At 43.8% G+C, this 27,532-nt stretch overlaps 1 protein-coding gene across 2 annotated transcripts in view; it reads left to right on the forward strand.

Annotated features, from left to right (window-relative positions):
- Positions 1 to 27,532, forward strand: part of ASNS (asparagine synthetase (glutamine-hydrolyzing)) — a 552,217-nt gene that overhangs the window by 281,715 nt on the left and 242,970 nt on the right. The gene's annotated exons all lie outside the window — the stretch shown is intronic.

Raw genomic sequence — 27,532 nt, forward strand, 5'->3', positions numbered from 1 at the left:
CTTGCCCTAAAAACTCTTTTCACAATGGCAGGCATAGCTATCCTATGTAGAAAATCAGAAAAAATGTAAATACTAATACTGTATCTCGAGAGTGGGATCAGATAAAAAACAATAATCATTAAACAATTAATTCTTATTAGTTAATAAAAATCCAACTCAGTGGTTCAGTTGGATGTTTGATAAATAATAACGTAAAGTAACTTTTAAAAGTTACCTTTTCCATGCTTGAAGTTCCTAGTGGGTAATCTGCATTACATCCCCAGAAACTCCCAGCCTGTGCTCTGCCTTGAGAGATGTGAGCAATTCTTCTCAGGAGCACTCAGTAGTCTGACCTAAATGGGCAGCTATGACTACTCTAAGCTCAATAGAATATGCAAGGAGGGCATTCTGTTGACACCTCAGAGTCAAATCCCACCTGACTAGTATGTAGAGACAAATGTAATACTGGTTCAGTTGAAAAAGATTGTACAGGATGCCAAACAGTTCTTGTGTATCCCCTGTGTGGTTGCTGAGGATCATGCTTTTGTCCTTTCAGACCTCTGTCTCTGCATTTGTTGTGGCTAAAGTGGCTGCTTTAAACTAAATGTTAGCATTAGATGTAGGAAGGCACTTGTGATTACTGTAGTGTACTTCCCTTTGCACCCTCAACACTCAGAGCCCATGTTTAGTGTGGTCAAATACTTTCACCTTATTGAAAATACCCCAACACATGCCACTTTGCTCCTGTTTACAGTAAGGCAAACAGCAACTATGAACAAGTGGGTAGGGTTGCTCCCAAGAACTTACCCCATTGGTAAGAGAGTGCACAGTAGACTCCACCACCTACTAGCTGGTGCATAGCATAAATGTGGCACCCAAATGCACCTGGACGAACACTTTCTTGATCTGCAGAAGAACAGATGACCTGCAGTCTAGGACCCAAGAGGAGCCCTAGAGGACTGGACCTGCCTGTTCTTGTACTGAGGACAATGAAGTGGACTCCAAGGGTCAGTTGGCTGACCTCCTGGGTGGTTCCAGGGACACGACAAGCTTCAAGAGACCTTTTCCCCCAATGTACCTAACAACCAGTGGACTAGGATTTGCTGTTTCCTCTGCCTGATAATGTTAGTATCTTATTTCGGCTACAAAAGTAACCATAAAAGTACAACACATATAGCAAATAAATACTCAAAACATTCCATTTTCAAAATACATCAGAAAATATAAATTCATTTGAATAATAAATGTATAAAATGACCGAAACACTTTAAAAATAGATCAGTATAAGATTTTATATGGCAAGCTATTCAGATGGGTCTAATTCAGAACGTGTCATGAACCACAATCTCATCTCTCAGTCAAAAAAATAAAACGACCTAAAATGAACATCTATCAGAATAATCAGACACCATTAAGATGCTCATAATTAAAATAACATTGAGTTCCTTTTTTCAAAGTCCCATTTTAAAAAGGAGCAGCTGCTGGCACAAAGAGAGGAATAATTCAGCTGTTGTAAATACACCAAACCACCACCACATCTTTTGATTCCGCTCATCCTTAGTATCGGGATTGAAAACCTTTTAATTAAAGCAGTATAGAAGTTAAAAAAGAAGGTAAAACGAAGCATGCACTGGGGAGATAACTCATCACATTTGCAAATTAAGAATTTATAATGATTGCATCGGCCAAGGAGGATGCCGATGTGCCATCTCATAAAAAAACAGTCTGAATATGGTTAAAAGCAGTGTGTTTCAGGAGCTATCCACCCATTCTAGGTAGGGCTCCAATGCTGGCGAGGTTTGGAACCTCGCCTAGTCTCTTGCAGTGATTTTTACTTACTCTGTTTATTTCCTTAATCGAAGTCTCACAGACTTAAAGGTCTTCTTGACCTAAGTTAGGTCCGCATTAGACATAGCAGAGGGGCTAGAAAAGAAGTCTGGCCTCACCTGGTTTTACAATTATGTTCTAATATAAGGAAACAAGGGGACTTTCAGGCCTCTTTCACTTGATAAACAGTCAAGAATAACCACCCTATTAAAACAAGCATGATGGTTTGGCCAAATGGCACAGCACAGAGCAAGGGGGAACAGCTTGATAATAACCTCCACATACTCAAGCTCTTGGTGTACAATAAAGGTTTTACTAGTAGGAGGCACACCCAGCAAACACCTCAGCACCCTGTTCTGTTCTCCCTGGAGGGAGTTGGTATTCATGTATCCTAACCTGGCACCATACGTAAGTATGGAGAGACATTTGCTCCTGTACACCTCCAATAAGGGTGATACTGGTTTCCTTCCAATGCGTGTGGCTAAATTATAAATGTACCCAGCCACACTTACAAATCTATAGGAGGCTTTAGTTTACATGGTCCCCAGTTCCTACTGGCATTGAAAACTACACCTGAATACAGCAAGTCTCACCTGCACCTTAAATACCAACAAAAGGAGCAATTTTCTTTTTTTCCTCTCAGCCCTATCCATGTGCACACACATTTCAGTGCAGCAGCACGTTACTCGCCTCACTCAACCTCAGACTAGTACAACTCAGCTTCCGCTTCCGTTCCAACCAATGTTAGAAATGGCTGTGGCATGGTTGCCTGGATCCTACCAAAAGTAGCCCAAATGTGGCCCATTGTTCTACCCCGAAGCAGGGGCTGGGCACTTGATACAGCCAGACCTCCCAAATTGAACAGCCTACGTCCACATCAGAACCAGTGTGCAAAGGCTCTGGGCAATTATGTTAAAATGTCAAAACAACATTATTAAATCAGTCCAATATTTTCTATTGCTTATTCATCTGCAAATAGGTAAATCTCTCCCTAAAACAAGCATCTGTGCCTTTCATATCAGGAACAAAAAAACACACTGAGCAAGGAGTTGGCTACCGTTTATAATGCACCTTTCAACAAGCACTGAAAATGCAATCGGTCGTGCATTTGTTGGTGTTAGAGCTATTTGCATTATAAATGGCAATACCTTGTACCTATGTGTTATGGAGGACTAAAGCAGAGTGGCATTGAATGGAGAGGACTCAAGCAGAGTAGTGTGGAGCAAAGCAGAGTGGTGAGTGGAGTAATACGGAGTGAAGTAAAGCAGAGTGGCGTTGAGTGGAGTGGTGTGGTATGGTATGGAGAAAAGTGGAGTGGAGTGAAGCTGAGTGGAGTAAACCAGAGTGGCGTGGAGTGGAGTAAAACAAAATGAGTAAAGCACAACAGAGCGGAGTAAAGCAGAGCGACGTTGATTGAAGTGGAGTAAAGCAGAGTGGCGTGGAGTAGTCAATCAGAGCGGCGTGGAGTGGACAAGCAGAGTGGCGTTGAGTGAAGCAGAATGGCATTGAGTGGAGTAAAGCAGAGCGGAGTAAAGCAGAGTGGAGTGGAGTTGTGTGGAGTAAAGCAGAGTGATCTTGAGTGGAGTAAAGCAGAGTGGAGTGGAGTAAAGCAGATTGCCGTTGAGTGGAGTAAAGAAGAATGGCGTTGAGTAGAGTGGAGTGGAGTAAAACAGAATGTAATTGAGCAGAGTAAGTGGAGTAAAGCATAGTGGTGTTGAATGGAGTGGAATAAAGCTGAGTGGCATGGAGTAAAGCAGAGCGGTGTTGAGTGGAGTAAAGCAGAGTGTCGTTGAGTGGAGTAAAGCAGAGTGGAGTTGTGTGGAGTAAAGCAGACTTGAGTGTAGTGAAGCAGAGTGGTGTTAAATGGAGTAAAGCAGAGTGGCATTGAGTGGAGTACCACACCACAACACTACCCTAAACCCTAAAACACTACCCCCAGCACAACCCCCCCCAGACCTCCAGTCTGGTCCCCACACTCACACACTACCCTGCACGACCCCCCAGCACTACCCTAAACCATAAAACACTACCCTAATCCACACAAACACCATAACACTACCCTAAACCCTGAAACACTACCCCCAGCAAGACCCTCCCCCAACCCCCAGTCCGGTCCCTACACTCAATCACTGCCCTGCATAACCCCCCAGCACTACACTAAACCCTAAAACACTACCCTACACTACACAAACACCACAACACTACCCTAAACGCTAAAACACAATCCCCAGCACGACCCTCCCCGACCCCAGTCTGTTCCCTACACTCAAACACTACCCTGCATGATCCCCCAGCACTACCCTAAACACTAAAACACTACCCTATACTACACAAACACCAAAATAGTATAATACATAAGGCCTAAAAATAGTATAAGAAATGAGGCACCATTAATCTACCATTCAGCATGCAGCTTGAATAGAAGGTTAATAGTAGTCTGGATAAAGTCCAGTAGTATTCAAGTTGTTTGTATTCACTAAATATTCTGCATTGTAAATGAAGACTATGCGATTACAAATAAGTATGTGCTTAGTATTCTGTTAGTATTCTAGAAGTACCACTCAAATATCAGTAGTCTTCATGCACTAGCCTTCCCAAAAAGAATACTACTGAATACTAAAATTGGCATAAATTAGTCTTCGAATGCTATAAAAAGACAGGTTAACCACTAGATGTAGGATTCCACTTCGGTAAGGGTGAGTCCATCAATATCTCTGATGCATATATACATACAAATAAGGCATATTACTAGCTTTTGTTGCAATCTAAATGCTAGAAGTCTATGGCACTAGCTTGTTGAATTTTAATGATATTATGTTATGAGCTCACTTTATCTTATGCCTTATACACATTAACTGCTCTGCACAATGTGATGTTATTTATTAGCTCAAGTTTTACATTAAAAAACATTTATGCTTGTACACTCCTTCGTATTTTCCTCTTAGCACTTTTATGGACTTGAATGTCTAATAAAGTATTTTGAAAATCAACGGCTGTCCTAGGCTGTTTATATATAAAATAAATAAAATCGGGGCCAGGACACTGCCCTGGCACACCTCCTTCCCCAACTTAAAACTATCTGTATGCTCGCATGAGGGACAAAACCTAGCAGACGCTGAAAGGTCATAATGTAAGGCACTTGGAAAATCAACTAGGTCGGCATCCACCCCCAGGTTGTTCAGAACTTCCCACAGTTTAGATCTTACCCCACACTCTTGAGGATGCAAACAGGTCCATGAAGGCCAGACAGATGTAGCCTTGCCTAATGATGGGATACTCACTAATCAGCAAGTATAAATTCAGACATTGCTCCACCGTGCCCAGCCCCTCCCGGAAACGGTACTGCACCGCCGACAGCATGCCCGACTCCCTGACCCAGGACAAGGGATGCTCCAACACAACCCTCCCGTCAATCTTTACGAAGGAATCCCATAGAGAAATCAGCCGATAGCAACCTGGGGATTGAGGATCACCCATTTTGAAGAAGGGAGCAATGGTGGCAGTACACCATAAGTCAGGAACACCTGTGTTAGACAAAAACACATCGAAGCAATTGCACAGCAAAGGTGCCTAAAACTCTGGAAGAGATTTGTACAAATTCCATGGGAACCCCATCTGGTCCAGGGGTCTTACTAGATGGGGACTTAATAAGGACCTCCCAAACTTCTTCCAGGGTAAATTCTATTGATCATGGGAAAATCACCTCAGTCTCGGTGCTCTCAATATGCCAGCCAGAGCGATACAATTCACTAAAATGGTTAACCCAAGTTTTAGGGCTAAAAGAAATTATAACAGGTTTATTAATTGCCCTCTTAGAACTAATGTTGTTCCCCACCGTCCAAAAAGCTTTGTGATTTTTCTGCCTAGAGGCCAGCACTAGCTTTCCCCAGGAGGTCCACTGAATCTCCTTATGCCTATGACATATACACTGCTCGGCATTGTTGGACCTTAAGGCGTCTCCTTCAGGGCCTTACGTAAATCTCTGAAGGCCTTTCTACAGGATGGATCAAACCATTTTACATCAAAATTAACAGGACAAATTCGTTGGCTACAACCCACAGGTTTCCAGGGGTATTAAGACCGTTGAGCAGCATATTAAGGTGATTGGCACAAAGCTCTGACATAAGGGCTGTTAGATCAGCATTCCTCCAACCAGGCTCAGCCCTTAAGTCTTCACTGCTAGAGATTCCATGGTTGCCCCTTTGATGCTTCTTACCTCTTTGTTGATACATTGGCCAAGCCATTAGGAATTATGGTCACTAAATCATCTTTCCATCATTCCACCCTGACAAAACCCAGCCTAACAAATTTCTGAGTGTATTTATTTGTGTGTTGTGTACCGAATATATGTTTTAGTTGTACATCTTCAACAAAGTAAACAAATAAAAAGCATTGTATGTGAGACTTTGTGTATATAAATATGTATATGTAAGAGTCAGTGATTGTGAGAGTAACTATATGAATGAGTGTATAATTGTAATGGGGATTTTTTAACATATTAACTATGAGTTACCATGTGTTTGAATAAATGAGGTGTTGTGTGTATAATTGTGTAAGTGAGTAAACATAAGTGTGATTCATTTTTTGCATGCGTGAGTAGGATGACTGCATAACCCAATAAGATGACTGCTTGATGTGTCAATGTCTATATATGTGTATAAGTGCATTTCATAGTGTTCCATTAATTAGTGACTGCATGTATAAGTGATTCTGTTGTTGAATGGGTAGTTGTGTGTGTAAACTTAGGAATCAGTGAGTGGGTATGTAGTAACTGGTATTGGTGTGTCAATGGTTTCAAATATGGTACTCTGTCTTTTACAGTGAGTGATAAAAGGTTATACTAGTGTATGACGAGGTGTATCAGATTGTCACTTGGATAATGTCGTCAGTGATGTCAGGTGTTATTATGGACGACAAATTCAACTTTGGAGACCAAATTAACGCAGTCTCATCTAAAACAGCATTTGTTATTAAAACAATAAAAAAATTCTGCCTTTTTTGCCGTTAGGTAGTCAACAGACCGTGGTTACTGCTTTGGTCTTATCAAAGCTTGACTATTGTAATGGCCTGTATTTAAACATCCAGGAACGCTTTATGAACAAGCTCCAGATGCTGCAAAATGCAGCAGCTAGGCTTCTCACTGGTACGCCAAGGTTCGCCTCAATTTCTGGAGGTATAAAAAAACTTCATTGGCTTACTGTGAGAAACAGAGTTTGTTTCAAGGCATTGTGTACGGTCTATAAGGCTCTACGTGGTACTGGACCGGAATTCCTAAGAAAACAATTTACATGGTATTCACCTGCAAGGAATCTTCGCTCTTCTGGGGCCAAGTTGTCTACCGTGCCAGCCATCAAAAAGGTCACTTGGGGAGGTAAAAGTTTTGTACTTGGGGCAGCAGAGGCTTGGAACGACCTTCCCGTTTATCTCAGACAGTCTACTGATTTAACATATTTCAGGAAAAGCCTGAAAACATGGCTGTTTGACAAATAGCTTGGTGTAAACTCTCACACACCCTCTTTTTTTCCTTACGCCTTCGGTTGGGATCTGTGTATTGGAAAGGTAACAAGTGCCAGGACACCTCCGGGTAATCGCGCGCTATATAAGTTATCATAACATAACATAACATAAGTGATGTCACTGACCATGTCATGAATGATGTAATATGTGACATCATCAGCAGTGCATTGCGGGCGCGCGAGTTATAGTTAGCAGAACTAACTATAACAGAGGAATTTCAGTGGTTTTGCATGACTGAAATGTCCAGCTAACTATAACACCCCTGAAACCTATGGTTTTTCATTGAATTTCTAGTTTTTTTTAATGATAATTCCTAACTATAACCTGCTTGAAACCTATGGTTTTTTCAGTGAATTTCAAAGGTTTTTTAAATGACAATCCCTAATTATAATGTTGACCAATTCCCCATATTTTCAACAAGAAACCAAATCTGCAATGCTACCTAAAAAAATAAATAGTTTAACTTACCACTAACAAATTAACATCAACATTTAACTAGTGTAAGGACGTCAACTATGTACTGCATGTATTGCATCCAACTGGTACCCATATTTAAATAGAAATAAGTGATAGAGGTACTAATTATACACTTCCAACACCCAACAAAATTTTAATACCCAGTGTCACCACCACTGCAACCACCCCTCCTCATCCCTCTCCCTCTACTACCTCAGAGGCAGTGCAAAACAGGACAAGGGACCTTCCCAAGATAATATATCCCCTCAACAGCACACTAGCTCAATGTTCAGAGATGTGGTAACCAACTATGTACAAGGGAAGGAGCTTGCACATCAACAATAATTTACACAATGCCAAGACTACCGGTGAAATGCTATACACAACTCACTATAGAAACTAAAAACTTTTCCATGTGTAGCTATACCATTGATACGTGTGTACTGCATAGTGGACGCAACCATATTATCTCAGACTCTGGGGAATATCACGGTCATGTTGCAGAAGTGGAGTGGGCTAATCCAACGTATGCAACTCCAGCGTAAGAGTATAAATAATTAGCCTACGCCTTGGGCGTGGTTCACTTCTGCAAAGAGAAAAGACTCTATTTGGAAGTAACAGGGACCCCCTGATTAAGGATTACATTCCTGGGTCAGGGTAAAACAATTTATGTAGAATAACAAGCCCAGGCAAAGTATATGGAGAAAAGACTCTGCCACAGCGAAGGTCCTCACCCTGTCATGTGGCTGCCACCATGACCACGTGCCTCCTCGATACAGGCCGATTGCAAACTCAGCGCAGCAGCACCGCAGACTTATGTCTGTATCGACTACTGCCTTCGATCTATACTGCGGACAGCAGGGTTCACAACTTGAATTCAGCTTTGGATCGACACTACGCACAGCATTGAAGTTATCCTTCATTTATGTAAGGCAGAGACAATTCTACTCTATGTCCTCAGACTTTGTTAAAATAAGTGATAAAAATTCTTTGTCGGTATCTGTGGTGACTCTTGTCTTCGATCTACAGTGCTGTCAGTAGAGTTCACAACTTGATACCAGTCGCGCTTAAGCACTACAGACAACATTGAATTCAGTCTCAATTTATTTAAAGCAAAGACCAGTGTACTATGTCCTCAGATTTTGTTAAAGTATGAACAGTAGGAAATTCAGCCTTAATTTATTTATTGCAGGGACAATTCTACTATATGTCTTCAGATTTTGTTTAAATAAGTGACAAAAAGCATTCCTCCATGTCTGTGTCAACTACTGCCTTCGATCTACCCTGCGGACAGCAGGGTTCACAACTTGAATTCAGCTTTGCATCTACACTACAGACAGTAAGGAATTCAGCCTTGATTTATTTATTGCAGAGACAATTATACTGTATTTATTCAGATTTTGTTAAAATAAGTGAAAAAAATTATTTATAACATTGTTGCTTCAGGTGCCACTAACTCAGTGCACCACTTATCATTGTTGGTTGCGCACACGCTAAAATACCAATACTGTGCAGCTCTACTCAACCCCATGTGGCCTTGGCCTCTTGCTAACCGCTGCCTCCTGCCTACACTGCTGTCATCAGAGCTCACATTTAAATAGACTCTTGATTCATTATTTGCTGAGTACAATACCAAACTAAGTATAACACTTATCAGACCTATACAATATCCCTTTAGTATGCTTCCTTCAAAAACTTCTTTTATATCAGTTATTGATTTAGTTGAATAATAAAATTCACGCTGCAAGTGCAAAGGAACACTTAATGGCAATGTACACTGCAGACAGCACAGGTCCCAATTTGAACCTTACTTTTTCTTCATGGAAACCTGAATTTCTCATAAATTATTATTATTTATTATTATTATTATTAAACCATTTTATAGCGCGCTCTGCTACTGAGGAGTATCCTGGCGTTGCGTTGTAATGGCTATCTGATGTATGATGATACAACGCATACAATTACAACGCATGCCATTACAACGCATATACTGTTACAACGCAATATTTTACAATGAAAATCATTACTATGCCAAATATATATGAGCTTTTAGCACGGGTCACCGTTCTCTGCAACTATACTTTAATCTAGTCTTTTTTTTAAAAATCCACTATAAATATACTTTGCAAATGCATTCTTTGTATCGTTGTTATATCTAAGCACGTGATCCCTGGGCATACACTGACAATATGACTTCGGACATGTTACGTTTTTAAGTTTGCAATAAACTATTTACATCTATAAACCTCCCTCTTCTCTCCTTGCAATAAATGTCACTCTTGCAGAACATATAATAACTATTAACAAGTTTTAAGCATTTGAGCGACTCTACCTTGCTTCTGCTTTGTCCTTCCTCGCAACTCAAAATGGCTGCCTTCATGTTGAACGTCACTACGTAAACATTCAGTAAATCAAAAAAAGAAAACAGACCAATTTTTTTTTTAATCATTAACTTTATCTTTGATTTCATTAAAAACGATATTTGTTTTAAATGATATGAATGTAATAGTTATTTGTATGAAATATATTTTTTAAATAAATATTTATTTTGATTTACATTCATTATTAAAGTATTTTTAATCAAAAAACAGTTTCGCTTTTTCAAAAACGATAGGGGTGTGCATATTTAACATATGTGCTTGATATTGTAGGAGTACCATTTGTATTTTAAGGTCAATAAGTACTGGAGAGTGTAGGAGTAAGAATTACTAATCTAACCTCAGGGGGGGGTGCATCTGTAGGGTAAGTGTAGGTTAGTGTAGGGGTAACAATTACTATTTTAACTACAGAGGGGTGCATCTGTAGGGTAAGTGCAGGTTAGTGTAGGGGTAACAATTACTATTCTAACTCCAGGGCGGTGCATCTGTAGTGTAAGTGCTGGATAGTGTATGAGTAAAAACTGAAGCTTCCTGAGCCTAATGTTGATTGGCTTGTTTTTTATATGTGACGTTATGATACCCTCACCATGTACAAAGCCATTTTGTAACACACTTTATTTTACAATGCATGTAAAAAAATAAGTTGTGGTAGGGTGTTTTTAACTTATACTGTCTACTCCGCTTACGAGTTTGTTGACTGTGAAGGTATTTAGAAATATTTTTGTAATTTCTATTCTATCATAATTGTGCAGACTTTTCTCCTTTAGCGTGGAGTACTATGTCCTTTCATTAAATGTATAATTCTTCAAACCATCCTTGAAAGAAAAATGCACAAGTTTTCGAAATATTTTTATTGAGTCTTTTTAAATCATCAAATGGGTGATTTGCAAACATTTTTTTTCGTTCATTGGTATTATGCGTTGGACCATATTTTTAAAATTAAATCATAAGCACTCATTCCTTATGTTTACATTATATAAGTGTTGCCCCGTCATCGTTATTTAAATGATTGTTTTTTTTTAACTTTCAGATAAAGTAGAATAGAAGTGCTACGACAAACACTCCCTCACTACTTCATCTTTCTTTTTTTATGTACATTTCATTTCATTATTACATTTGACAATCATATTTAAAATATAAAAGCATTATTAATTAACCTTTCAAGGCACAATTATATTATTTTTTTCATAAAAAGTGCTTGCGAAGATAATCCTCCTGTTCTTTACGAGTGAGAATTGGTAAAAGCACTACTCAATATAAATACTTTTAACCCATTTTCACTCTAGCAGATAAAGAGTATTCTCCTTTATTCCAAAGTATTTCCTTTTTGCGTCTATAGTGTATTTATAGTACATTTTCAATCATTATTATATACTTGCATTCTTAAAAAAAATATATATATTTTTTTCAAATCCTCTGTTGAAAGTCATCCAACTCCACTTGAGGGATCATAAAGTTGAATGTAAATGAAATTATACATTAACAATATGTTCCCTCTGAGGAAATGAAAGATAAACTCAAGATGATACCATCGCTCGGAATCATTACCTTGCATGAATTAATTCCTTAATTCACCTATATTTCTTGTAATGGTTCTTTCGTCAACTCGTTATTATATTCCATTTAAACTTAAACATACTACATTCTATAATCATTTAAATATTTTTGCTTTCTTTATAAAAATATCAAACATATACCCTTTCACATAATATACCTCTCTTCGATATTCTTTCCTTACTCCATCGTAATTCATCCAACTCCTCTGCAGAGGACATAATGTTTTATGTATTTTTAAATACACATTAACAATATGTTCCCTCTGAGGAAATGAAAGATATTCTCAAGATGCTTCCGCAGCCCCGTATCATTACCTTCCTCGTAGTTTCTTCACCCGTATTGATTCTCTGAAACAAAACTAATCATCCCATGTGTGTGGTTTATATACTTTTTGGTTAGTTAACACTCTATGGGATCAATTTATTGCTCCTTCCTCTTTTAACTCACGTTTTTCAGTTGACCGGTGCTCTCATTTCCACTGTTTTAGTACGTCACGTGTTTATGTAAACGTGCCTCTTTCCATACTTTTTAACTTTCTAATAATTTCCAAAATGCTCTATTTAAACTAATTTTTCTTATAAAAGCATTTCTATAGGCTACTCTCTTTTTTTATACAAGTATTTACATTCATTCCCCGTTGTTTTCTTCGACTTAATATTCTATTAACTGCCTTTTTTTCTAACTTTTGTTTTAATACTCTTCACCACCCTAAACCCCTATTTTCACTGCATCCCGTGCCAGAGATACTCTCTATTAATCTTCGAGTATTCTAATTCATGCCCAGTATTAATTTATTTAATACCATTAATCCGTGTTTTCATATATTTCTGTTACTAATATTTATAATCTTTATTTATAGTTCCTGCCTACATTTTAATACACTACCCCACCCAAAACCCCTATATTCCCTGCATCCCGTGATAGAGATACTCTCATTTAATTATCGAGTATTTTAATTTATACCCGAGTATTGTTCTAACTCATGCCACTAATGCGTTAATAAACTAAATTGTATATTAAAAAATAATAACTATGTATTATTTTTTAAAGCGAGTACTTATTTTCATTAAAAAAATATATTGCGTTGTAATGGCACGCGTTCTAATTGAATAAGCGTTGTAATAACATGCGTTGTAATGGAATATACGATGTAAAAGTTTCGTTGTAATAGCATTACGATGCATGGTCCGGACAGGCCGCATTGGGGGTAATGTTTTCTGACTACTGAATTTTCCCTTAATAAATAAAATCCAAACCAGATTGCTTTTCCACATGCATGTTAGCAGCTCCCCATGTGGAAAAGCAATGCCGGCTCCCGAAGGACGTGGGGAGCCGGCGGGACCGTGGGGGCATTGGGGCTCCCCTCACGGTCCCAAACATTTTTTATAAGCCCCAGGGCATGGGGTCCATGAGGATATTAGAAATTACTGATAGGGGCTATTTTTCCAAAACGCGTCAGGCTCTGCTGACATTGGTTGCACCTGTATCCTCCCATACCTGGAGAGAGCTGACTGGGAGTGCGCGCTGCATTTGGGTGCTCTGTGGAAAGTTATGTAAAACGGCAGACCCGGCCGGGGGCGCACCGCCGCATTATCAAAGTGGTTCCACTGCTGGTGTGACTATCAATGGATTGGAGCAGCCTGGCTCAATATTTGAACAGGGAGGAAGTGTGCAGGTACACCTGTGACTTATGGATTGACATTTTATTGAAATTGACTGCCATCAGCCCACTTGGGATGTATTGTGAAAAGACTGCCGGTCCCAAAATTCATTGTGATTTACTTTTTCAGAATTGAATAAATAAGGGACAAACACCGGTAATCTTCATGTTGGCAGTCTTTCAGTAGCAGAAAAGCCTCAGAGGAAGGGCGTATGCCCGAAACGCGTTAGGCTCTGCTGACGTTGGTTGCACCTGTATCCTCCCATACCTGGAGAGAGCTGACTGGGAGTGTGCGCCACATTTGGGTGTTCTGTGGAAAGTTATGAAAAACGGCCGACCCGGCCGGGGGCGCATCGCCACGTTATCAAAGTGGTTCCACTGCTGGTGTGACTATCTGTGGATTGGAGCAGCCTGGCTCAATATTTGAACGGGGAGGAAGTGTGCAGGTACACCCGTAATTTATGGATTAACTTTTTATTGAAATTGACTGCCATCAGCCCACTTGGGATGTATTGTGAAAAGACTGCCGGTCCCAGAATTCATTGTGATTTACTTTTTCAGAATTGAATGTGATGACATAATAAATAAGGGACAAACACCGGTAATCTTCATGTTGGCAGTCTTTCAGTAGTAGAAAAGCCTCAGAGGAAGGGCGTATGCCCGAAACGCGTCAGGGTCTGCTGACGTTGGTTGCACCTGTATCCTCCCATACCTGGAGAGAGCTGACTGGGAATGCGCGCTGCATTTGGGTGCTCTGTGGAAAGTTATGTAAAACAGCTGACACGGCCGGGGGCGCACCGCCGCGTTATCATAGCGGTTCCACTGCTGGTGTGACTATCGGTGGATTGGAGCAGCCTGGCTCAATATTTGAACGGGGAGGAAGTGTGCAGGTACACCCGTGATTTATGGATTGACATATTATTAAAATTGACTGCCATCAGCCCACTTGGGATGTATTGTGAAAAGACTGCCGGTCCCAGAATTCATTGTGATTTACTTTTCCAGAATTTAATGTGATGACGTAATAAATAAGGGACAAACACCGGTAATCTTCATGTTGGCAGTCTTTCAGTAGCAGAAAAGCCTCAGAGGAAGGGCGTATGCCCGAAACGCGTCAGGCTCTGCTGACGTTGGTTGCACCTGTATCCTCCCATACCTGGAGAGAGCTGACTGGGAATGCGCGCTGCATTTGGATGCTCTGTGGAAAGTTATATATATATATATATATATATAATCACTGAAAAAACCATAGGTTTCAGGAGTTATATAGTTAGGAATTAGTTTTTAAAAACCTTTGAAATTCACTCAAAAAACTATAAGTTTTAGTGGTGTTATAGTTAGCTGGACATTTTACTCATACAAAACCAATGAAATTGCTCCTATATAGTTAGTTGTACTAACTATATTTCGCGCACCCGCAATCCACTGCTGATGATGTCACATATTAGATCATTCATGACATGGTCAGTGACATCACTGATGACATCTCAAATGACATCACAATGTCCAGCTAACTATAACACCACTAAAACTTATAGTTTTTGAGTGAATTTCAAAGGTTTTTTAAAAACGAATTCCTAACTATATAACTCCTGAAACCTATGGTTTTTTCAGTGAATTTCAAAGTTTTTTTTAAATGCTAATTCCTAACTATATAAGGCCCGAAACCTATGGTTTTTTCAGTGAATTTCAAAGGTTTTTTAAATGCTGATTCCTAACTATATAAGGCCTGAAACCTATGTTTTTTTCTGTGAATTTCAAAGGTTTTTTAAATGCTAATTCCTAACTATATAAGGCCTGAAACCTATGGTTTTTTCAGTGTTTTTATAAAAAAAAATTGATTGGTTAACTGGCTTATTAAGTGTATCTTAGTGAATACATATATTAGCGAGTAATGTTTAAATATTTAATATATGCATGAGTGATGTAATATGTGACGTCATCAGCAGTGCATTGCAGACGTGCAAGTTATAGTGAGTCCAACTAACTATAACGTGGGAATTTCAATGGTTTTATGCGAGTAAAATTTCCAGCTAACTATAACTGGTGTGAAACCTATGGTTTTTTCAGTGAATTTCAAAGGTTTTTTAAATGCTAATTCCTAACTATAACTGGTGTGTAACCTATGGTTTTTTCAGTGAATATATATATATATATATATATACAATTTCTATGGCAAAATGAAACCCCTCATTTTGTTCCTTTTCGAATTAAATGTATTAAGTGTTACCACTTTATTCCAATCAAGATGACTTCAGGTGTGCCATACTTTTGTCATAAGTAAGACTGTTAGCGTTCTAGTTGTTCTTTAGAACACTCTGGGACATTCTGTCATTGGGCTATAGTTGGGCTACATCTGGCTGATATTTGGGCTACATTTGGGCTCTTTTGTCTCTGGTGGCCATCTTGGGAGACTGCATATCAGAATTTTTTTAATGAAATATAAGAGGATTTGAGAAGTCACTCAAAGTGTGCCCTAATTTTTTTTTCTTCAGCACTAATCATAATTTCTATGGCAAAATGAACTCCCTCATTTTGTTCCTTTGCAAATTAAATGTTTTAAGTGTTAACACTTTATTCCAATCAAGATGACTTCAGGTGTGCCATACTTTTGTCATAAGTAAGACTGTTAGCGCTCTAGTTGTTCTTTAGAACACTCTGGGACATTCTGTCATTGGGCTATAGTTGGGCTACATCTGGCTGATATTTGGGCTACATTTGTTTTTTTTTGTCTCTGGTGGCCATCTGGGCTACATTGGGCTACATTGGGCTACATTTGGGCTCTAACATATATATAGCCCAATATATATTTTTTCAAAGTTAATTTTCGTAAAAACCACTGGAGCACATATCTTGAGACATAGCAAAGGCACATCGGGCTACCAGTCCCTACAATTTTGCCAAGTTTGGTGGAAAACCATTCAGCCGTTCGGGCTAAAAGTGAGTCCAACCGCCCTATGGAAATTAACATGGGGAAAACACGTTTTGGGACCCCCTTTTATCTCGGCCCCCGCTTGACGAATCCCCCCCAAACTTTCAGGAAAGGAGCAGAGCGCCGCGAGGCAAAGTTAAGGAAAATTTCTATATATATATATATAGATATATATATATATATATATATCTATATATATATATATATATAGATCTATATATATATATATATCTATATATATATATTGCGGGTTGCGGCGTGATCAAGGGCATACCTTGCCAGAAACGCGTAGCTGCTCTGTGCTTCAATTAAAATCTGCCGAAGCTGAATCATTGTGGTCCGTCTCCCTTTGTTTGCTGGTGTGTGCTCGGGGCCAGGCTGGGTCGGAGACGCCGAGAGAGATTCAAGGAGAGTCACGTGATCTATATATATATATATACATATATATATATATCTATATATGTGTGTAATTGTATAACAGTATGTCAATATAAAATCGTTTTTGATTGCATGAAAAACCTTATGTACTTTATTTTGAATTTCTCTGCCTAAAATGAAGACAAAAGTAAATATTTGTGTTTATATCCATAACAATAATCACACAAAAGGGGGTCGGGGATATTTAAAGACCAACAGTGCTACAGCCCCAAAACATACAGAAAAACCAACTTAATGGTAGCACAGGGTAGAGACCTCATCAGAGGGATGCCTAGTGTGTGTGAACTGACAGCAAAATCCTTCACTGGGTACTCTCAGTGTTATAGAGGTTTCCCATCAGAATTCCAACCTGTACCGCCCTACATCATTTGGGAGTCTGGCAAAGGGCACACGGAGAGTGACCCAATGTACGATTTGGCAAAATCATACCTATCCGTCTTCTATGTCCCAATGTGTCTTGGTGTATATTGGGTATCAGGTGGTATCTGACTAGCAGTGCTAAATAGTGAATGTTAGAAGCGGCTGTCTCTAGTTGGCAGAGGTATACACTTCTGACAAATAGGGACACACCTTTTCTAGTCAGGGCAAGGGGATCACACACTTAGATAACCCCTGCTCACCCCCTTGGTAGCTTGGCAAAGCAGACAGGCTTATCTCAGAGGCAGTGCGTTAAGCATTTATGACAACATACAGTAATAAAGTGAATACACTACAAATGGACACGACACAGTAGTATTATAAAAATAAGGATTTTTATATAAGGCTTAGCACAAGACCAAATAACGACAAAAATATACCACAATCTTAATAAATACTCTTGGAAGGAAAAATAATAGTTCAAGCACGGTTTCTTCTTAGCACAAAGTCTTTAGTAACAAAAGCAACTCTTCTTCTCTAAAACACAGGTCTTGGCAACAATGTAACCCACCCGGGAGTCACACGACGTCGAGGCAAAGTTAATCCAAAGGTTCGGCGTCGACCTCGAGGAGCGCTACGTCGAGCCTGGAGTCGCACAGACCCCACTAAAAAAGTACCTTGGAAAAGTGAAGCACTCGATGATCAGCGGCGTCGAGATGTCCGGCGTCGCGTCTTCGGCGTCGATCGGGCCTCGGAGTCGGGGCGATCTGCAGCGGCGTCGACCGAAGTCAGGCAGGAGCAGCGCTCACGAGGTGAAGCAGGATACGGCGTCGTCGTCGATGTCGATGTTGCAAGAGTGAGCAGCGCTCACGGCGTCGAGAGGGCTCGGCGTCGACGCGATCAGCAGCGGCGTCGACACAGGGTCACTTGGAGCTGGAGCCGAACTCGCTACTCACTGGCGTCGCTACTGGCGTCGATCGGGCCCGGCGGCCGGCGTCGAAGGTGCGGGACACTGGAGCCGTTACTCACGATGTCGAGCTGGATTCGGCGGCGTCCGTCGGCGTCGAGATTGCTGGATTCTTCAGAGGTGCTGGATTTCAGGTTCCAGCAACAAGCACTTTTAGCAAATAGATGAAGTCCTTTGGCCCTGAGACTTCAACAGGAGGCTGGCACTCTTCCAACCCTTGGAGATTTTCTTAGCAAAGTTTGAGAGTACACACACAGTTCCTCTCTCCTGGTTCCTTGGCAAAAATAAAGAAGCAACTGCAGGATTCCCCCAACAAACAGCACTCTGGCAGAAGGGGTAAGCAGTCCTTGGATCAGCAGGCTTCTTGTCCTTGGTTCAGGTTTCCTTGTCAGAAGTGATCTAAATTCTTGGTTCAGGGGTCCTTCTCTTATACCCCTTTTTGGCTTTGATCCCTTTGTCCATGCAGGGGATTTCCCCCCATCTCGGGTTTGTTGTGGGTGTTGCCAGGTCGAGGCACCTGGCCTATTCACTGTGCAGGGCACAGTATTCAGCCGCCCAGCAGGAGCGGAGCCAGCATTGTCACTGGCAGGGGCAGGGCCATCAGTTGTCCGGCAGGAGGTGGGCCAGGAAAGTCCCAGGCAGGCACAGAGACATCAGTCGCCTGGCAGGGGGGCGGAGCCAGCATTGTATCAGGCAGGGCAGGCTATCAGGAGCTACACTTCCCCTACTCTCAATGCAAATGCCCCACTCATCCCACACTGACTCATTCAGACCTCTGGAGCCACCCAGCTCCTGTCACACGCACACCAGAACCAGCAGAGACCGGTAGACAGTTAGACAAGAAAATAGCTACTTTCTAAAAGTGCTATTTTCAAACACAGAGTCCAAAAACCATCCACACAAACGGATGCGTTATTAAACCCTGAGTTCAGGGATACCAAACTCGACATTGCACCATGCTCCCCGAGCCCGCTAGGATTATAGCATTAATAATCCTGGCAGCCCATTCTAACTGATGGAGAGCAGGTTACCTTACAATAGTGAAAACGAATATGGCTTTAATTCACTATTAGGACATGCCAACCTTGTCAGGCTTGTCCTACCTTATGCTTACAATGCACCCTGCCCGTGGGCCTACCATAGGGGTGACTAACATGAAGTTAAGGGAAGGTTTAGGGACTGGCAAGTAGGTGTACTTGCGCAGTCTGCGTGACAGTACCAGACTGCACGTGGTCTAGCAATGGCAGACCTTCAGACATACTTTTACTAGGCCGCTCTTGTGGGTGGCACAACACGTGCTGCAAGCCCACTAGCCGCATTTGTATTTACAAGCCCTGGCACTCTGGTGCACTCTACTAGGGACTGACAGTAAACCAAATAAGCCAAACATGGAATTCAATCAATACAGCAATTTCACATAGGGAGCACTTGCACTGTGGCACTGATCAGCAGTGGCACAGTGCCCAAAGCATATACCAGCAAAACATCGTAAACAGAGGAGGCAAACAGAAAAAATGGAGGAGAGACTCATGCCAATGATGTCAGGTCTAACACGTGTCCCCTCCAGCTGAAATGTGGGGAGAACTACCCTTACCCTAGGGAGTCCTCATCACTAAGGCGGAAAAATCTGGACAGACCATCAGCATTGGCGTGATCTGTGCCAGGGCGGTGTTCCACCGTGAAGTCCATCCCCTGTAGGGAAATGGACCACCTCAACAGCTTTGGATTCTCACCCCTCATCTGCATCAACCATCTGAGGGGCCTGTGGTCTGTCTGAACCCGGAAGTGAGTCCCAAACAGGTAGGGTCTTAGCTTCTTCAGTGCCCAGACCACAGCAAATGCTTCTCTCTCTATCGCACTCCACCTCTGTTCCCTGGGAAGTAACCTTCTACTGATGAAGGCTACAGGTAAGTCTCGGCCCTCTTCATTCACCTGAGCTAGAACAGCCCCCACGCCATGCTCTGAAGCGTCCGTCTGGACAACAAATTCTTTAGAAAAGTCGGGTGCCTGGAGTATGGGTGCTGTGCACATTGCAGTTTTCAGGGTGTCAAAGGCCGTCTGACAGGCGTCAGTCCAGATCACAAGTCGTGGCTGCTTCCTGGAAGTCAGCGAAGTCAAGGGGTGCACAATGTTACCATAATCCTTGACGAACCTCCTGTAATAACCCGTGAGACCCAAGAAGGCTCTCACCTGAGTCTGGGTTTTGGGCGGTGCCCATGCCAGGATGGTATCAATCTTGGGTTGCAGGGGGGCCACCTTGCCGCTCCCTACTTGGTGCCCCAAATACACCACTGAACCCTGCCCAATCTGGCACTTACTGGCTTTGATTGTGAGGCCTGCTCTGCGCAGGGCCAACAACACTTCCTGGAGGTGGCGCAAGTGTTCCTCCCAGCTGGCGCTGAACACTGCGATGTCGTCCAGGTAGGCGGCACTGAAATCCTCCAGTCCAGCCAAGACCTGGTTGTCCAACCTCTGGAAGGTGGCAGGGGCATTCTTCATCCCAAAGGGCATAACCCGGAACTGGTAGTGCCCATCTGGTGTGGAGAATGCTGACCTCTCTTTTACCCCATCAGTCAAGGCGATCTGCCAGTATCCAGACGTTAGATCAAACGTACTAAGGTACCGGGCAGCCCCTAACCGATCTATGAGCTCATCAGCTCTGGGGATGGGGTGCGCGTCAGTCTTGGTGACTGAATTGAGTCCTCGGTAATCCACACAGAACCGAAGTTCCGGTGAAGCACCAGGCGCTGCAGCCTTTGGGACCAAGACCACTGGGCTGGCCCAAGGACTGCTAGAGGACTCAACCACCCCTAAGGCAAACATTTTGGAGACCTCCTCCTTGATGTATGCTCTGACCTTGTCAGTCACTCTGTAAGCCTTGTGCTTCACAGGAGTGCTGTCCCCGGTGTCCACATCATGGACACACCACTGAGTGACACCAGGAATCAAGGAAAACAGATCAGGGAATTGTCCCAACAATTGGCGACAATCCTGCTGCTGTTCAGGGGTCAGTGTGTCAGAGAGGACAACACCATCCACTGACCCATCTTGCTCTTTTGCATACAGGAGGTCAGGAAGAGGCTCACTCTCCTCCTCCATTCCAGCATCTGTAGCTAGGAGCATGCCCACTTCGGACCTTTCTAAGTGGGGCTTCAAACGGTTGACATGCAGGACCCGCAAGGGGTTCCTGGGAGATTTTAAGTCCACCATGTAGGTGACATCGCTCTTTTTCTCCACAACCTCAAATGGTCCAGTCCACCTGTCCTTGAGCGCACAAGGTTCCACAGGGGACATGACCCAAACTTTCGGTCCAGGCTGAAGCTCTACCAGAGTGGCCTTCTGGTCGTACCACCGCTTCATTTCTTCCTGGCTGGCCTCCAGATTTGCCTGAGCAAGATCTCTGAAGCGCCGAGTCTGGTTCCTAAAGGCCAGCATGTAACTGTATACATCCTGGGGAGGTTTCCTGGGAGATTGCTCCCAGCCTTCTCTGACCAGACTCAAAGGTCCTCTTACCGGGTGTCCATACAAAAGCTCAAAGGGGCTGAACCCTAGAGACTTCTGTGGCACCTCACGGTAAGCAAACAGCAGGCATGGCAAGAGGACGTCCCATTTACGCCTCATTGGTTCTTCAAGACCCATAATCATGCCTTTAAGGGTACGGTTGAATCTCTCAACCAACCCATTACCTTGAGGGTGGTAAGGAGTGGTGAACTTGTAGGTTACCCCACACTCCTTCCACAGAGACTTCATATAGTTGGAAATGAAGTTGGTGCCCCGGTCTGACACCACCTCTCTGGGGAACCCCATTCGGGAGAAAACACCCATCAGTGCCCATCCCACACGGGGGCCGTCACTGTTCTGAGAGGGATGGCTTCCGGGTACCGTGTGGCATGGTCCACCAAGACCAGGATGAACCTGTTGCCCAGGGCTGTCTTGGGGTCCAGGGGCCCAACAATGTCAATCCCCACCCGGTCAAAGGGGGTACTCACCACGGGAAAAGGTTGGAGGGGAGCCTTCTGCTTCCGCCCGCTTTTCCCACTTGCCTGGCAAGTTTGACAGGTCTTGCAATGGATATCTGTATCCCTTCTCATCTGAGGCCAATAAAAATGGGTGACAAGCCTGTCATAGGTCTTGTCCTGCCCCAGATGTCCAGCTAACGGAACGTCATGAGCCAAACCCAGTAGGAAGGCTCTGAAGCGCTGGGGTACCACCAGCACACGGGCTGACCCAGGCTCAGCAGCCTTAGGCTCGCTATACAGGAGATCGTTCTCCCAGTAGACCAAATGTGACCCTGACTGATCACCTGTTGTCTGGGCTGAGGCCTGCTGCCTCATACCCACAAGAGAAGGGCACACTTTCTGTTCTGCACAGAATTCCTCCCTGGAGGGACCACCATCCTGCTGCCAGTGGGTCAGCTCGGGCAGGTCTCCCAGTTCAGCAACTTGTTCACCTGTGGGTTCCAGGGCATGCCCCTCAGGGTCTGCCTCCTCCTGGACCACGGGAACTACGGGGGACGGTTTCCCGCGCCCCCTGCCTCTTCTCTTCACAGCTGGGTCCTGGGCTATACTTTCAGGCTCCAGAACCCCATCAACACCCTTACTTGCTGTCATGTATCGAGTGGTTGCACACACCCACTCTAGCACACCCAACATTTTCAAATGTGTCTCCCTCTCCACCTTAGCCCAAGGGGAGTCTTCCAAATCATTGCCCAGGAGACAATCAACAGGCATGGCGGGCCTTACAGCAACTTGAAGAGTACCTGAAACTCCCCCCCATTCAAAGGAAACTTGAGCTACCTCACACTCTCTCTGGGAGTTGTCAGCAGCTATCACAGGGTAGAATGCGTGGGGAACAACCTGCTCTCTGGACACCAAGTGACACTTGACAGCTGTCACACTCGCTCCGGTGTCTCTGAGAGCTTCCACTCTATGGCCATTAATGGTCACCCACTGCCTATATTTCTTAGTGTTACTAGGCAGAGGGGGTGGAGGGACCAATTCCATGTCTCCTAGAGAGACCAGGGACATCTCTGCGGGACCCTCCCCACCATGGGCAACCATCTCCTCCCCTCCCAGGGCTACACTCGCCAACTGACGGGGGGGTGCACTGGGTGGTGCACTAGAGTTCTTCAAGGGACACTGAGGATCATAAAAACTATGTCCCACCTGCTTACAAGCGAAGCAGGTCATTGGGCCCCTACGAACAGGTTTACCTGTCGGGGCCTCTGATTTCTTATCTGGGGGAGGCTGGGAACCCTTCCCTTGGTTCCCTTGGGGATTACTTTGGGGCCCTTTCTGGAACTCCCTCTGTTTACCCTTGTCCCCCCCACTCTTCTGCTGGGGACCCTGCCCACCTTTGGCTGAGTCTCCCACTGGACCCTTGTGGACCCTGGTACTGACCCAGCGGTCCGCCTCCTCAGCAAGTTTTCTAGGGTTAGATATCTTGCTATCAATAAGGTGCTGGCGCAGCTCTGGAAAACAATTATTAGACAAGTGCTCCCAAGCAAACAAATCATAAAGAGCATCATAACTTTCCACTTTGCTGCCCTTTACCCAACCATCCATGGCTCTGCAAAAAAATGACACATATTCAACCCACGTAGTACCAGGCAACTTCTTACATTCTCTAAAGGCCTGTCTGTACTTTTCTGGGGTTAGGCCATACCTTAACATTAAAGCATCCTTCATATGAGTATAAGACATCCTATCCTCAACAGGCATGTCTAACAGGGTATCTCTTCCCTCATTCACAAAGCGACCCCACAACCCCGCTCCCCAATCCTTCTCAGGGACCCGGTGGGCCAACAATGCTAACTCATATGCTTTAAACCATTGACCAATATCTTCATTCTTCTGAAAATCTTTGATCACATCTTTAGGAAAATAAAACCTACTTTCTGCAGGCACAGATGGGATGCTGCCACCAGAGGGATTCAATTCCTACTCTTTAGCTTTGAGCTCCAACTCCCTCAACCTGGTATCACGCTCTAAAGCTAACTTCTCTCTTTCAAACTCCAACCTTTTGATCTCCAGATCAGCTTCTCTCCTGCCTCTTGCATTCTCTATCTCCAACTGCCCATTTATCTTAAGTTTTGCCATTTCCATGTTGTATGCCCGCTCCTTCGCCCTTTCTTCTCTTTCTTCAGGAGAAAGACCTTTGGAGGAAACACTGCTGCCAGGAGGGGAGGGGGGCCCATTCACTGGCACCTCCTCTTCCCCTTCCCCTGTCGGTACCACCACCGGATCAGAGGAATCTCTGGCCTCTACCCAGGCCTGCAATGCTTTGAGATATTCTGGTTTGTTTTTGCAGCCTGTGGTAGGAACTTTAAATTGCTTGCAAAAGGATTTCAGATCCTTTAACTGATAGTCGTTGATCTTACTCCTATCAAATTCCTCCACAACAACAACAGGGGCAGTGACTCCGGCATCACTCATGGTCAAAACTGGCAGTTTTCAAAAATCAAGCTCCAGGAAAGCGGAGAACAAAAATAGAATATCCAACCAAGTAGATTGTGGGTGCGCTATGGTCTGCTTTCACTATGTAGCGCACACTAATCACTGCACATGGGTCATAAATGCAAAGTTCAAATCCTCACCGCTGACCCACCAATGTTAGAAGCGGCTGTCTCTAGTTGGCAGAGGTATACACTTCTGACAAATATGGACACACCTTTTCTAGTCAGGGCAAGGGGATCACACACTTAGATAACCCCTGCTCACCCCCTTGGTAGCTTGGCAAAGCAGACAGGCTTATCTCAGAGGCAGTGCGTTAAGCATTTATGACCACATACAGTAATAAAGTGAATACACTACAAATGGACACGACACAGTAGTATTATAAAAATAAGGATTTTTATATAAGGCTTAGCACAAGACCAAATAACGACAAAAATATACCACAATCTTAATAAATACTCTTGGAAGGAAAAATAATAGTTCAAGCACAGTTTCTTCTTAGCACAAAGTCTTTAGTAACATAAGCAACTCTTCTTCTCTAAAACACAGGTCTTGGCAACAATGTAACCCACCCGGGAGTCACACGACGTCGAGGCAAAGTTAATCCAAAGGTTCGGCGTCGACCGCGAGGAGCGCTACGTCGAGCCCGGAGTCGCACAGACCCCCACAACACAGTACCTTGGAAAAGTGAAGCACTCGATGATCAGCGGCGTCGAGATGTCCGGCGTCGCGTCTTCGGCGTCGATCGGGCCTCGGAGTCGGGGTGATCTGCAGCGGCGTCGACCGAAGTCAGGCAGGAGCAGCGCTCACGAGGTGAAGCAGGATACGGCGTCGTCGTCGATGTCGATGTTGCAAGAGTGAGCAGCGCTCACGGCGTCGAGAGGGCTCGGCGTCGACGCGATCAGCAGCGGCGTCGACACAGGGTCACTTGGAGCTGGAGCCGAACTCACTACTCACTGGCGTCGCTACTGGCGTCGATCGGGCCCGGCGGCCGGCGTCGAAGGTGCGGTACACTGGAGCCGTTACTCACGATGTCGAGCTGGATTCGGCGGCGTCCGTCGGCGTCGAGATTGCTGGATTCTTCAGAGGTGCTGGATTTCAGGTTCCAGCAACAAGCACTTTTAGCAAATAGATGAAGTCCTTTGGCCCTGTGACTTCAACAGGAGGCTGGCACTCTTCCAACCCTTGGAGATTTTCTTAGCAAAGTTTGAGAGTACACACACAGTTCCTCTCTCCTGGTTCCTTGGCAAAAATAAAGAAGCAACTGCAGGATTCCCCCAACAAACAGCACTCTGGCAGAAGGGGTAAGCAGTCCTTGGATCAGCAGGCTTCTTGTCCTTGGTTCAGGTTTCCTTGTCAGAAGTGATCTAAATTCTTGGTTCAGGGGTCCTTCTCTTATACCCCTTTTTGGCTTTGATCCCTTTGTCCATGAAGGGGATTTCCCCCCATCTCGGGTTTGTTGTGGGTGTTGCCAGGTCGAGGCACCTGGCCTATTCACTGTGCAGGGCAGAGTCTTCAGCCGCCCAGCAGGAGCGGAGCCAGCATTGTCACTGGCAGGGGCAGGGCCATCAGTTGTCGTCCGGCAGGAGGTGGGCCAGGAAAGTCCCAGGCAGGCAGAGACATCAGTCGCCTGGCAGGGGGGCGGAGCCAGCATTGTATCAGGCAGGGCAGGCTATCAGGAGCTACTCTTCCCCTACTCTCAATGCAAATGCCCCACTCATCCCACACTGACTCATTCAGACCTCTGGAGCCACCCAGCTCCTGTCACACGCACACCAGAACCAGCAGAGACCGGTAGACAGTTAGACAAGAAAATAGCTACTTTCTAAAAGTGCTATTTTCAAACACAGAGTCCAAAAACCATCCACACAAACGGATGCGTTATTAAACCCTGAGTTCAGGGATACCAAACTCGACATTGCACCATGCTCCCCGAGCCCGCTAGGATTATAGCATTAATAATCCTGGCAGCCCATTCTAACTGATGGAGAGCAGGTTACCTTACAATAGTGAAAACGAATATGGCTGTAATTCACTATTAGGACATGCCAACCTTGTCAGGCTTGTCCTACCTTATGCTTACAATGCACCCTGCCCGTGGGCCTACCATAGGGGTGACTAACATGAAGTTAAGGGAAGGTTTAGGGACTGGCAAGTAGGTGTACTTGCGCAGTCTGCGTGACAGTACCATACTGCACGTGGTCTAGCAATGGCAGACCTTCAGACATACTTTTACTAGGCCGCTCTTGTGGGTGGCACAACACGTGCTGCAAGCCCACTAGCCGCTTTTGTATTTACAAGCCCTGGCACTCCTGGTGCACTCTACTAGGGACTGACAGTAAACCAAATAAGCCAAACATGGAATTCAATCAATACAGCAATTTCACATAGGGAGCACTTGCACTGTGGCACTGATCAGCAGTGGCACAGTGCCCAAAGCATATACCAGCAAAACATCGTAAACAGAGGAGGCAAACAGAAAAAATGGAGTCACTTAGAGCGGGGCTCCGTCATACCTGCGCTGATGCCGGGTGAGGTGGGGCAACATTCTCCAGATCATTAGGTGAGTGTATCTTACAAAAAAGTTGACTTCGCTCTCATGTTACTTATAGTTAGAGAACATGATGTACTGTCTCACAACCCTGTGATTGTCATGATCAAATGAGCAGCTAAAGTATGATACAATTTATGACCCTTTGCTGCATGTGAGAAATGAGCTAATTAGTTCTTTTTCTTTTTCTTTATATATTGGTGTGTGTTTTACTGTGATATCCGGGGATCTCGCCACTAGGAGATTTAAAAGTGATAAGTATTACTTCACTTCCCATTTATGTTTGTTCACTTAATGAAGCAGTAGCAGAGAAGGTCCTGATGAAGCAGTAGGTGACCTATGGGCCCAAGGTAAAACTGCAGAAACATGTCGACCATGACCATTACGCCTGTCAAGGTAGCTATTTGTTGGCACTACCTTTTGCACTGGTTTTAGTGTTGGGAATGGAAGGTCTCAAT

This window comes from Lissotriton helveticus, chromosome 10, assembly GCF_964261635.1.
Source record: "Lissotriton helveticus chromosome 10, aLisHel1.1, whole genome shotgun sequence".
NCBI classification, from domain to species: Eukaryota; Metazoa; Chordata; class Amphibia; order Caudata; family Salamandridae; genus Lissotriton; species Lissotriton helveticus.